A 13,259-nucleotide genomic window follows, 5' to 3' on the forward strand; every position below is an offset into this window, starting at 1 on the left:
CGAGTTCGCGCGCCTCACCGGTGCGCCAGGCAGCAGACAATGGTGAGCACCGTGTCCAGCACTTGAGCACGATGGGTAAGACACCTTGCCGAGGCGCGCTCCACGGCAGGTCGAGCAGGTGGTGGCCCAGCTCGGTCACGTCCTCCACGGTCCAGCGCGTCGATCGTCTGCGGACGGAGCGCGGCGGCGCTAGACACAGCAGGCTGCCACTCGTCTGCAGAACGAGCGGATCTTCATCGAAGGGGAGTAGGAGATGGCCCAGCTGCTGTTGAGGGAGTGTTCACCTCCCGACCACGAGCGGAAGGTCGCGTGAGGTTCAAGCCCGGCTCCCGTCCAAAAATACGCCGTTCTCCACGACAATCGGCGCGGTTAGATGACTACCATGAAACACACGCAAATGCTTACGATGCGACAGACGCGGCCGTCATCCGCGAACCCTCCAAGCCAGTCACGTCATCACACGTCGCTGCGGCCGCTCACCTTGAGCAGCTGGACGGCAGCTCTGGTGACCATGAACGGGGCGCTCGGCGTCTTGGCCAGGAAATCGGCGATCGGTGTGTTGGGTGGCGACAGCATCTTGCTGTTCAGACACAGTTCCTGCCGGACGGTCGGGGCGCAGCGTCGATCGCCGGACCAGGGACGGCCCGATCACGAGTCACGGTGGCGGCGCTCGGAAGCACGCAGGACCCGAGATCCTGCCCCGGCCCTCAGGGCTTCTGCCAGCCTAGCAACGTCATGGGGGTCCACACAGTACTGTGTTCAGAGCTGGACGTTCGTCCTGACGGAACCAGGCAGACGGCTCCCGAAACCAATACCCACACGCTGATCTACGCCACTTTCTGGCGTGACCCCAACGCAGACGCATCCAAGTGGCGCCGTCCGGAGGGCCTCGACTCGACGGCCCGAGCAATCCCCCCCCACGCCCAGCAGCAGCGCCCCCCGCCAGAAGGCGGCCGTCCCACCTGCAGCGGCTCCGCAGTATCTCGGGCGTCTGGTACGGCTGCAGCGCCAGGAAGCGGCTGCGCGAGAACAGATGGTAGCAGACGCCCGGCTGGCAGCGGCCGGCGCGGCGCGGGCGCTGCACGGCCGACGCGCGGCTGACCCAGGTGGGCCGCAGCTGCGAGACGCCCGTGATCGAGTCGAACGACTTCTGCCGGCGGCCGCACGCCACGACGCGGTCAAGCGGCGACGTCGGCGCGTGATGAGCGAGCGACCAGGGGTGAGCGCGGACTGGCCGCTGACGACCACAGCGACCAAACACCAGCAGGCTTACAGCGCGAGCGGTGACTGCCTGCATTCACACACTGAGTTGGCGAGAGCTTTCTAGTATCTCCCATCACCAACACGCCTGCTCCCCCCCCCCTCACACAAAAACAGCGCCTCCATCAGCTCATTTTCCGGCGGCGGTGAGCGCGGCCGTACCTCCTTGACCTTGCCGTATCGATGACGACACACGATGTCCTGGATGGTTACGCTCGTCTCGGCGATGTTGGTGGAGAGCACCACCTTGCGCGTGCCGGGCGCCGCCGGCTGGAAGACGCGCCGCTGGTCGCCGCTCTGCGGCCGGCAGAACGAGGTCAGGTGGGGCCGCCGAGATGTCAGCGTCGGAGGAGGGACAGGTTAGGCTAGGGTCGGAGTGTGGCCAGGTCAAGGTCGGAATGGGAACAGGCCAGGGTCGAGTGGGGAAAGGTCAGGATCAAAGTGGGGACATGTCATGTCGGAGTGGGATAAGTCAGGGTAACAACGGGGACAATTCAGGTCGGAGTGGAAACAGGTCAGGGTCGAAGCGGGAACAGGTCGGGCAGATTGGGGACAGGTCAGGGTCGAAGCGTAACAGGTCAGGGTCGGGGTGAGGACAGGTCAGGGTCGGATTGGGTCAGGTCAGGGTCGGGGTGAGGACGGGTCAGGGTCGGAGCGGGAACAGGTCAGGGTTGGATTGGGGACAGGTCAGGGTCGAATTGGGTCAGGTCAGGGTCGGTGTGAGAACAGGTCAGGGTCGGAGCGGGAACAGGTCATGGTCGGATTGGGGCAGGTCAGGGTCGGATTGGGACAGGTCAGGGTCGGAGTGGGGACAGGTCAGGGTCGGAGTGGGGACAGGTCAGGGTCGGGGTGAGGACAGGTCAGGTCGGAGTGGGGACAGGTCAGGGTCGGGGTGAGGACAGGTCAGGGTCGGGTGAGGACAGGTCAGGGTCTGAGTGGGGACAGGTCAGGGTTGGGGTGAGGACAGGCCACGGTCGGAGTAGGGGCAGAGTAGGATTGGGTGGGGACAGGCCACAGTCGGGGCGGAACAGGTCCGGGTCGAACTGGGGACAGCTTTGGAGCCTGTGTTGCCCCAAGGTTCGAACACACTGCAGGACCGTGTGCATATCGTAACACGCAGCAATTTCAAGGGAAGTGCGTAAGGTAATGAACGTCCCCACGTGACCGTGACCTGACCTGCGTAACGTGACCTGCGTAACGTAACGAGCGTGTCAACATGACACTACACAAATTACAACAGATCCACGGCGCGGCGACCGTGGCTGCCCCACTTACCTGCATGTTGGAGTGCAGCACAAACAGGGTGTGCTGTCCGCCCTCAGTGAACCAGCGGGACTCGGACAGCACCTCGCGCACCCGCACCAGGTCATCGTACCCCGGCAGGAAGACCAGTGCACTCCCTGGCGGAACACGGTGCCGGCCGGGCGTCAGGTCGGGACGAGACGTGCGGCGGGGGTCGCTGTCGGCCGAAGGCTGACTAACACAGGCAGTGATGGCCAGCGTACGGGCCAGGAACCAGTACTAACAATGGCTCAACAGTGAGGTGTATCTTGATATCGACGCCATAACCACTGGTCTCCACGCGGCAGCCCTGACGAAAGGGGCACGTGCAATGCAGCTCTTCCGGGTTCTGTGGCGAATAACGGGCATGCGTGTCGAAGACAGCACACTGCACGGAGCATCCACGCAGAGCAACGGTCTCCAGCCGTTCCTTCATCCAACATGCCCTCATCCCTTACAACCGCCGCCCACCCGGTCTTCCGAGTGTGCCAGCCGCGGCCTCGCTCTCCCAGGTTGCCATGCCGCCACCGAGCTCGGCTCACCGGGCTGCTTGCCGGTACAGATCACTTCAGCAGCGCCACCACCAGGTCCACGTCGACGCGCTCGTCGTGGCTGAGCTGGTAGCACTGCAGCAGCTGGCGGTCCTCCTCCGACAGCTGACTGTCGGCCGCCTCCTGGTCGGCGGTCAGCGTCGGACTGCGGATGACGACGCCGCGTCACGAGGCCTGTCTCACCTCACTGACGCGTGCTCAGCAGAGGGTCCGCGGGTACACAGCACAGGCCACTGCGCGAGCAGGGTTTCCCCGCCACTCTGAACGGTCAGCACCACCACGAGGTGAGCTCCCGTTGTCTATGTGGGACCAAAGTGTGATCGGAGGCTCGCCCACGATCGCGCGCCGCGGACCAAGTACATGGTAGCTTCGCCCGCTATCCATCCGCCGTGCGCCAGCGCCGCCCAGCCCCGCCCGCCGTCCTCACCCGGTACGCGTCCAGCAGCCTCCACGCCTCGGTCTGCTGGGTGCGCATCGCCCAGTCGCGCGCCGTCCCAGCCGTTAGCTGGCGCGCACGGGCCGTGCTGCGCCCAGGTTCAGCAGCCTGCCTCCACGGCCGTTGAGGTTGCCTCGGCCGGCGGACACCATCAGGGGCGGTCGCCGAGGTGGCCGAGTGCTGCGGCCGGCCCGAGAGGTCGAGGGAGGTCAGCGTAACGGGACTGACGGAATACGCGCCAGAGTGACAGGGGACGGAGGGAGCAGACCGGGGACACGGGAGCGACCATGACGAGACAGATGTCCAAACCGGACAACACGGCCTCCCTATTTGGTATTGGTAAACAACAGGAAATCAGGCCAAAGCGTGACATAATCGAACTGGCGCAGCATGGCTCCACTCAAGCCTCATGCCGAGCCCTGAATCCTAGATCAGCTAAAGCAAAAACACAACACTTACCAAAATTCCGAACAAACAAGCCTTCTTCATGGCTGTCCAGTAGTACGACAGTTTCAGCCCGCAGACCAGCTGTCGACGGTGGATGGGCAGGCTCTCAGCAGCCCCGACAGCACGTGAACCCCCGGCGCGTCTCACCTGGTAGTCGACCGAGACGTTCTCGGTCATGATGAGGTGCAGCAGCTGGGTGAAGGCGTCATCCGAGGCGGAGAGCCAGGCGGCGCTGATGCAGCGGTCATCAGGTCCACCAGCCACGGCTCCAGCTCCGTTCGGTCGGGTCGTCGGCTGGCGGCGCGGACGGCCCCCGTCACCCGCACCGCACCGGGCCGCGCTGGACAGGCGCCCCTAGCGACACCTCGCGGCGGCTGAAACAGGCCGCCACTGCCCCATGTTCGAGGAGCGGCGTACCCCCGACTGACGACTAGCAGCCGATGTCGCTCCGGTGAGCCGGGTATGTTCCGGTGAGGGGCGACTGGTAGCTACCGACAGGAACTGGAACGCTCCCCGATTGCCCGTAACAGCTACAGCAGCCGTCCCGCGTGACGTGATCACCACCCCGTACTATTACCACCCGGCAGGTCAGCTCCAGTCCAACCTAGCCCAGCCCAGCCCAGCCCAGCCCAGCCCAGCCCCGCCCAGCCCAGGCCCAGCCCAGCCCAGCCCAGCCCAGCCCAGCCCAGCCCAGCCCCAGGCCAGCCCAGCCCAGCCCAGCCCACCAGCCCAGCCCAGCCCAGCCCAGGCCCAGCCCGCCCAGCCGCAGCTTCGGCTCCGGCCCGGCCCGGCCCGCCGCCACCGCTCCAGCCCCCCCTCCGACTGCTGTCCGAGGATCGGCGCCGGGATGCTGGGCCGGTCGAGCGCGGCGGCGGCGCCGGCCGCCGGTTCTCGTTGGCGCGCTCGGTCCACGAGCTGAGCGCCTGCTGGGTGCGCAGCTCGGCGCGCACGCGCTCCATGGCCGCCGAAGTGAAGCCCGTGTCGCGCAGCGCGTCCTCCAGGAAGTACTCCTTCACCTCGAACATCTTGCCCGGGACTGTATACGAGGAGCGCGGGTGAGCACGCGGCCGCAGCGCAGAGGTGGACAGGCGAAGACAGCGCGAGGGGCAGCGGAGCGTACGACCACGACGGCTGCAGAGCGCGCAGCGTGCTCAGCGAGGCAAGCTACAAACGAGTGGCCTCAGAGGGCAGAGGTAACTCATGTGTCGCTGGCTCCAAATAATGTCTGGTCAATGCAGCATCTGGCAGCTCTGCTAGAAGAAAGAAGTGCAAATGTAGCCCATTGTCGGAAATCTAGCAGCCTCGTCACCTCAAGCTGCAATATTTTTATGTAAATCAGTCTCTGTGCTGGAAGGCTATGCCCGAATTACTGCAGACACTAGCCAGTGCACTAAAAACGAATCATCCCCACAGCCGCGGCTATGACGCACGGCCGACCCGCGTCTTATCACTCCCGCCGCATCAACCACCCCACATCATCTCAACCCCACATGTTCCCTTCCCCTCCCCCCCCCCCCCCCAGTCATCCCACACACAGGGCGGGCGCCACACGCACTCTTGACGACGGGGCAGACGTGGAAGTACTTGACGAACAGCTGCGTGTCCATGGTGGCCGACATGAGGATGATCTTGAGGTTGCGGTACTTGGAGATGCTGTCGCGCAGCACGGCCATCAGGAAGTCGGCGAAGCGGTCCCGCTCGTGGATCTCATCCACGATCACTGCCGCAGGGCAGACACGCGCGTCACATCGGCGACTTGGCCCTCGGAGGGCGAAGGTGCGAGTGAGCGACCGCACCACGCCTCCCTAGCTGATCACGCCAGCGTCGATCAGTCGAGCACAATGTCGTTGAAGCGTCGCGCATAAGCCCACACACGACCTACTGGCTGCCAGCTACGAGCTTGACCTGGCAAACGTCCCAGCAGTATCGCCACGGCACAACAGCAAACTCCCCAGATGAGCCCTGACACCAGGGCCAACGGCAGACAGTGTCCGGGTGTGTCCCGTCCGCGTCAGCTGCCGTGTCCGCTCCGCTCCAACACGCCTCTCCTCTCTCCCCTCTCAGGCCGGGCCACGGTCTGCCGGGCCGGGCCGGGGTCTGCCGGGTCCGGCCGGGCCGCCTCTCACCGTGTGTGACGGTGGCCAGCGCACCGTCGCCGCCCATCAGTGTGCGCAGCAGCACGCCGCTCGTGCAGAAGGTCAGCAGCGTCTTCGGCGAGACCCTGGCCGGAGTGGGATGATACACGCCGTCAGAAACTGCGCTTGGCCGGTCACAGCGCAGCGTGTGGATTCGGGCCGCACCCCCACATCGTCCCACACCCAACTCCACTCCCCTCCTCCGCCCCACACTATCGTATCACATGCACAATGGACTTCCTGGTGCCAAGAATTAGATTCAAATCCTGTAGCCGCTCCCTAGCCCGACATGGCGGCCCGCCCGGGTCTGGTGCTCTTTCGACACATCTGCGTCTACCAGTCCAGATCATACGCTCCCTGGTCAACTTGGACCCCTGTCCCGTCTGCATCTGGCCGATCGGCGGTCCCATCTGGCCGCTTCGCCCGCCGGGTCCGACCCGTCGCCGGCCGGCAGCAGCGACTCGGCCAGACGGCGCCCGTCCGGAGCCGCACCTGCTCTCCAGCCGGATCTGGTAGCCGACCGTCCTGGCCGATCTGCTCGTCACGCTCGGCCGCCACCCGCTCGGCTACGGTCAGCGCCCGAGATGCGGCGCGGCTGCGTGCACAGGATGCGCAGCGGGCGGCCGGCCCCGCCTGGTACTGGTCCAGCAGGAACTGCGGCACCTGCGGCCCCCAGCGCCGCGTCAGGACGCAGCTGCCGACACCGGACAGCCCGGCCGCAGAGGGCGCGCCGGCCACGAGGCGCCGCCGATTGTAGGGAGAGCGAAGCCGACCACAGCACAGTGAGTGTCCTGGATATATCAACAGTTCGCGAACACGTTCACTTCAGTTTACCCGTTGTCAGTTGTATATGCCTGAAATGCGTGATCAGCGCTGGAAGCGATCAGTAAGGTAAGGCATCCTAGTAAGGCAAGCGATACAGATGCCCGCATCACCATGGCGTGTGATTATCAAATCGCTTGCTTTCCTCGTTAAAGCATGCAAGTTGTCTGTCATTACCGATGTATTCCCAGCAGCAATATAAGTAAGCATATCTCATCTTTTAATGAAGGGGAGAAAACAAAGAACCACCAAATTGTAGATCATTGACCTTCCTATCTTTGTCGTTAGGAAGGCGTCTACACGTTAAGTGCACGATGAGCTGCACATCTAACGCCGTGCTGTGTGCTGGACAAGATGGCTTCTCACCAAGCGCTTGTGCAGCCCGAGTTAAGCTGCTTACCTGTACTACGATGTCGCACGGATACCATATAGGTCCTACATTCGGTGACTCAGTCGTCATTCATATGATTTTTAAAGCGTTAGCATGGATACCAAACGGATATCACATTTTGGCGATCCATAGACCATTCAAATGTTCATCAAAGCGTTGTCCATCAGCTCATCCGTACCGACCCAATCATTCCCCTCACCTACAGGACTTTGTTCTGAAATGATTAACTGTGTAAATCTCTAGGAAATTACTGACTATCCCGGTGCCAATGAGACGCCACGTGTGCATCGCGTCTGGTTTCCCGATTTACCAACACCCTCTCAATTGTCACGTAATCCAGCTGCCTCCTTCTCACCGACGACACAAAAATGTCCTTTCAGCCGTGCCCCCACCTGAAGCCCTGCTGCTGCCACGAGACCCCGCCGTCTGGCCGGCTCACACGCCACACCCGCCTACCTCAGCATCGCACACGGCACGCCCGCACCACAGATCAGCACATGTCCGCGCCGGCCAGTCGCACCTGGGTGGTCTTGCCCGAGCCGGTGTCGCCGACCAGCAGCGTGACCTGATTCTGCGCGACAGTGCGCAGGATCTCGTCGCGCAGCGGCCAGATGGGCAGCTCCTGGCCCGCGCGACTGAGCTCCCCACCGCCGCGCGCGCACGGCACCTGCGGGATGCCGCTGTTGAGCCGGCCCGTTGCCCGGTTCACGTCTCGCACTGTCGGCGGCGAGGTCAGTCGGGGTCACACACGGGTCATCGCGGTCACACACAAGTCACCGGGGTCAAAAACAGATCACCGAGGTCTAACAGGTAATCTGGGTCATACACAGGTCACCGGGTCATACATAGATCACCGGGGTGCTACACAGGTCAGCGGGGTCATACACAGGTCAGCGGGTCATACACAGGTCACCGGGGTCATACACATCACGGTCATACACAGATCACCAGGGTCACACGCAGGTCGCCGGGGTCATACATGGGTCACTGGAGTCACACAAAGGTCACCTTGGTCACATACAGGTCATCGGTCACAAAGGTCACCGCGGTCACACATAGGTCACCAGGGTCATACACGGGTCAGCGGAATCCGACAGTCAGCCGCACCGGCGCCAGAGGCATGGATCGGTCACCGGGGTCACCTCGAGTAGGCGGTGTCCACCAACCGGATGCCGACCGCCGGTGCCGATGGCCAAACCGCCCGCCGCGCCATGGCATGGCGGGACACAAGCGGGTCAATGACAGGTCACACATGACTTCGTTACCGTCGCGGCGGATCACCGACCAGTCAAGCCGTCCAGCGAGTTGTCGTGATGGGCGACACCGAAACGGCGCGCGATTTTAGTCCGCGCAGGAGTCGGGGAGGACCGGCATTCTCAACGCGGAATGAGGACACACAACAACGCATGACGAGCTTCAGGGCCATGCTAATGTCACCAATCTTTGCCAGGAAAATGATGCTCTGAAATTAAAACGTCGGGAATGGTATGGAAATGGTGACTGCAACGGTTAACATTTTCAGTGTCACTTTGAAGGAGATCTCTGCGGATGTACTCCGGTAAGACCACATCCAAAAACAGCAAGCAGCGAAGACTTAGTCTCAGTTACGACTAACCAACCGACCGTAGCAAGAACAGCATAGGCCAACACTCATGCCCCAGAAAACTTGAAGACGTTCCTCCAATCACACGCCAGGCAGCAGGCAGCATCCCCCGCTGCAGCCCCCACGACACGACAGGCCCGGTGGCCGGTCCGCAGGCCGCCCGCCCGCCGACGTACCCTCCGGCTGCAGGAGCCGGTCGCGCTCGGTGGGCGGCAGCAGCTCCTGGCGCTCGCGGTTGGTCACAGGGAACTTGGAGAGCAGGGAGCTCACATGGTGGCGGGACATGCGCACCAGCTGGAACACTGCGTCCGCCTGCACGATGCTCGAGCCGTTCTTCTTATACACCGTCAGGAACCGGTTGGCCGCCTTCCTGCGACAGGCAAGCGCAGGGAAGGGTAAGTCGTCAGTCGTGGCGATATCTGCCGGGATTGCAGAAATATGGAGTGTGCGGTCTAACAGTCGTGATGTGCGATTGCTAGTAGTTTTGACAGAACCCTAGTGGCTGCGCTGGTACATGTGCTGTGTGCTGGTTTGATGGCTCTAATGTAACTAACGAACATTGCACAGCATTAACACACTGCTTCAAACCTCTTCCAGCACAGAAGATTATCAATACATTAGATGAACCAATTCATTTGGTTCGATATGCATACGGGAATCAATGCATTACCGAAGCCATTGCTCCAACAAAGCAATGAAGGGTAGGAAGGGAATAAGTCCGCATCGCAAACTAAATGTGGATAGTTACACAACACAACATTGCACAGCAACAAAACGTACAACACCTCGGAAACCGCAAGAGCAAATTGCCGCACCACTACGGCAGCCCAAGCACACATCAGCCAGAAAGGACGAATTGCAATCTTCACTGTCTGACGGCGAAAAGCATCAAACGCCTCTGGACGATGTGTTGTGTCCCTTACCCTCGACTTTTCGACTTGAGACCGGTAGAGTCGGCCAGTTTGTGAATGTACGCCCGCTCCGTGGATGTGAGTGAAGAGGGAAACTCGATTTCTGAAACAACCCGGGGAAGGGATAGCATTGCACGACAATGGCACACATGGCTAACTAGAACTGGACCAATATACCACGTTTGGTATTGACTAGAGACTGCATTCATAACACATAAGTGATGAGCTCAATGCAGGTAAAATGGTCCAGTGACAGACAGCCTTTATTATTTTTCCGTGGTTCAGGTCATATTCTGGCGACAAGGGTGAAGCTGCTCAATTCGGCACGTTGGCGAGAGGCACCTTAGAGGTGCACAGAGAACAGCCACAGACCCACCATCCCACATCTGTAGGATGGAAGTGTCGCTCAACGTGCAAGTCCGCCGCCGTCAGCACAGCACAGCCCGTCTGGGACCCGCCCCCCTTGGCGTCGACACGGCGGTCTGCATGAGCGGCAGCATCATCAGATCAGAGAGAGAGGAAAAATGAGCCCAAGGTGTCCACAGGCGACCAAGGCGCCGGCGCCGGCGGACACTGACGGCCGGACCGAGTCTAGTTACCGGCCTGGTCCTCCTGCAGCCGGAAGTTCTGCAGCGCCAGGGTGACGGCGATCCTCAGCTCCTCGCCGATCATCGCTGGCTGTGTCTTTTTCCGCGGCATCTGGCGTACATCACAGAATGGTGTGAGTGCTGTCTGTGCACCCAATCAATATGGGCGTACTAGGTCCTCAAACACACATGCACATATACACACATACATGCTTGGCAAATGAGACATGCAAGTCAAAATATGTCTAATGAGAAAGAGCATAGGGTGGCATTTACAGTCAAGCAGAGCACAGAGGCACATTACTTTGACATTTAAAGACAAAATGACCCACTAATGTTATCATAACCATACTCCAACACATCACAAATGTTCTGATATGGTAAAACAAGATACATCAAATGGTGTCAACATGCATGTTGCACTCAGCTCACCACAGGATACATGAATGGAGGATACATGCTTCTTGGTGCTGGGTTGAAGGTATAGTGAGCAAAGGACAAGGAGTCTCCACTGCAATGAGGCTGCTGCATGGTGGCACTGGAACCAACAGACACACATGCCGGTAGACACACATCACATTTGGTATTCTGAATAATGTGGCTGAAATGTTATTTTTACCAATACCACTTGCACTTAGCTAGGTATTTCCTGAAGATCAGCACATTCTGACAAACTGCCTCAAATTGCAGTTGTCATGTGAAGAGAGCAAGGCCATTTTTCCAGGTCTACATGGTGAAAGCAAAAAAAAAAAAATGCAGCTTTCATTATCTAATAGAAAAGTGCTTTGTATGGCTTCCGCCTATTTTCTCAGAATATTCTCGGGTAGTCAATAAGGGAAAACTACTTTCAGCAAATAAAACAATCTTTTCTCAATCCCAATGCCCCATTATTTTTTAGTTGACCTCACATTTAGTGTCATAATCCTGCACAATGACGCTGTGCTCTACATTACCTGAATTAATTTTCTGTCAACAGCCCACATTGCCACCTATGAAGCAGAAAAGTCACAGATGCACCAAATGGAGGTCCCTGCTGTCCAGGGTTAAAAAGTGATTCTATACATCAACATACCAGCAGGTGAATTCCAGCAAATAATCTTCTCTTTCTTTAGTTGTTCTATTTCATTTTACAATGTCATAATGCTATCATAAGTTGTACCTAAGCACTCCATTTCTATTTAACGACTTTACACTGCTAGAAAAACCAGCAGAGTCTGTAGTGTTGAGATGATACCATCAAGATTTTAACAGCAAATTTACCTGGAAACCAGTACTGCCTTAACCACTTCCATAAAAGTCCTCCAATCAGGAAAAAACATCATTTGTAGCTCAAACTCAGTGCCGTAAGTAGGCAAATACACATGGTGTGTGATACAGGTGATATTACCTGTGATCCTGTGAAATGCATATCACAGGTAGCCTGCAATCCTTTAAAATACATACACAACCTGTAAAATATATGTGCTGTGTTGTGTGCTATAAAATACATACATACAGGTGAGCTAACATATGACAACTGAGCTACCAGGCAAAACACATGCAGCAAACATGGAGCTAGTGAGTGTTTTTTCACTGTTAATTCATTTCTTCACAAGGACTGCAGAGTGTAATAGTAACATGTGATCTTCACAGTTCATGTTTGTATCATCAGTCACATCTTTTATAGTCCAACAAAATGTTCTTTGATTCCACAATTTTCTACTTAATCTGAAAAATTCAATGAAGACATTTGTGCAATAGGCATGGTATGATGACAGCTATTTCTAATTAAGATTGACCAGCTTTACCTGCACCTGCATGCACACAACGCAACCACTGGTGATGATTCGGGTTATACCTAGAGCGAGCCGAAAGCATAGGCCATACGTCGGAAAAAGCAGAAAAGAAGATGAGTGGCAATCGACAACTTACAGCAAAAGGCAGCGATCTTACAATCAAAATATAAAACGACGTTCTTCACGCATACCCGCGCACACCACACCACATACAGCACGCCGGGTATGCCGGTGGGCACGTCGCATCAAGGCCCGGTACGCCGGCCAGTCACCAGACCCTTTGTTTACACTCTGCATGTGTCGGTGCGTGACGTCACGGAGAGTCACTTCGTTGGCCTCCCGCAACGGGCACGAAATAGGCGGACGAGATCTCGGCAGCCGAATGCCTTAGGCATGAGTGTGGATTTGACCTTTATTGAGTGGACTACTGTACCCTCGCACATGTCCAATTTGCTCCTCCCCCCCCAGATGAGTTTGTCCCGCAATCGTCTGGCACCTATGTACAAGCAGGACTTTAACAGGGAGGCCAAAATTATGTCAGTCACAGATGTCCATTTGTATTGCTTTGTGAGGGCTCTACCCCCAATTATAAATAAATACCCCCAATAGAGTTTGCTAGCGTCGGCTTGGACCCGCCATATTTTGCAGAAATATTGCAAAAGCGGTGCAAAAATGACCATCACGCAAATATATATTTTTTTTTAATTCTTCTTCGTAGTGGCGTCCCCATGTTAGGTGCAGCGGGTTGGCTTGACCTCGCAACCATAACATTAGCTCCTCAAATGACGGCAACTCAAGATCTTAGAGTGAATCACATGATATTTGACGTTTTTGCTTTATCTACCAAATAAATGCCCAAACGCCCTTTCCGCGCAACTTAAACACTATATTGTCGCCACTGATTCACCTGTCGTGTGGAGACTGATTCACCTGTCGTGTGGAGACCCGGCCGCTATGCCAAACGACATATGGTCTGCTACTCATGGTGAGCTACGCACCATACATTGTTGTACATGAATGTATATGTACATGAATTGTACGTTGTTGACCTGCGTTCCTT

General features: G+C 58.0%; 1 pseudogene; it reads right to left on the reverse strand.

The window, feature by feature from the left end:
- The window catches only part of LOC119099721 (3'-5' RNA helicase YTHDC2-like), a 111,822-nt pseudogene extending 99,442 nt beyond the window's left edge, over positions 1 to 12,380 (reverse strand).
- Positions 12,381 to 13,259: the final 879 nt, after the last annotated feature.

This window comes from Pollicipes pollicipes, unplaced genomic scaffold (assembly GCF_011947565.3).
Source record: "Pollicipes pollicipes isolate AB1234 unplaced genomic scaffold, Ppol_2.1 Scaffold_4881;HRSCAF=5763_pilon_pilon_pilon, whole genome shotgun sequence".
Classification (NCBI taxonomy): Eukaryota; Metazoa; Arthropoda; class Thecostraca; order Pollicipedomorpha; family Pollicipedidae; genus Pollicipes; species Pollicipes pollicipes.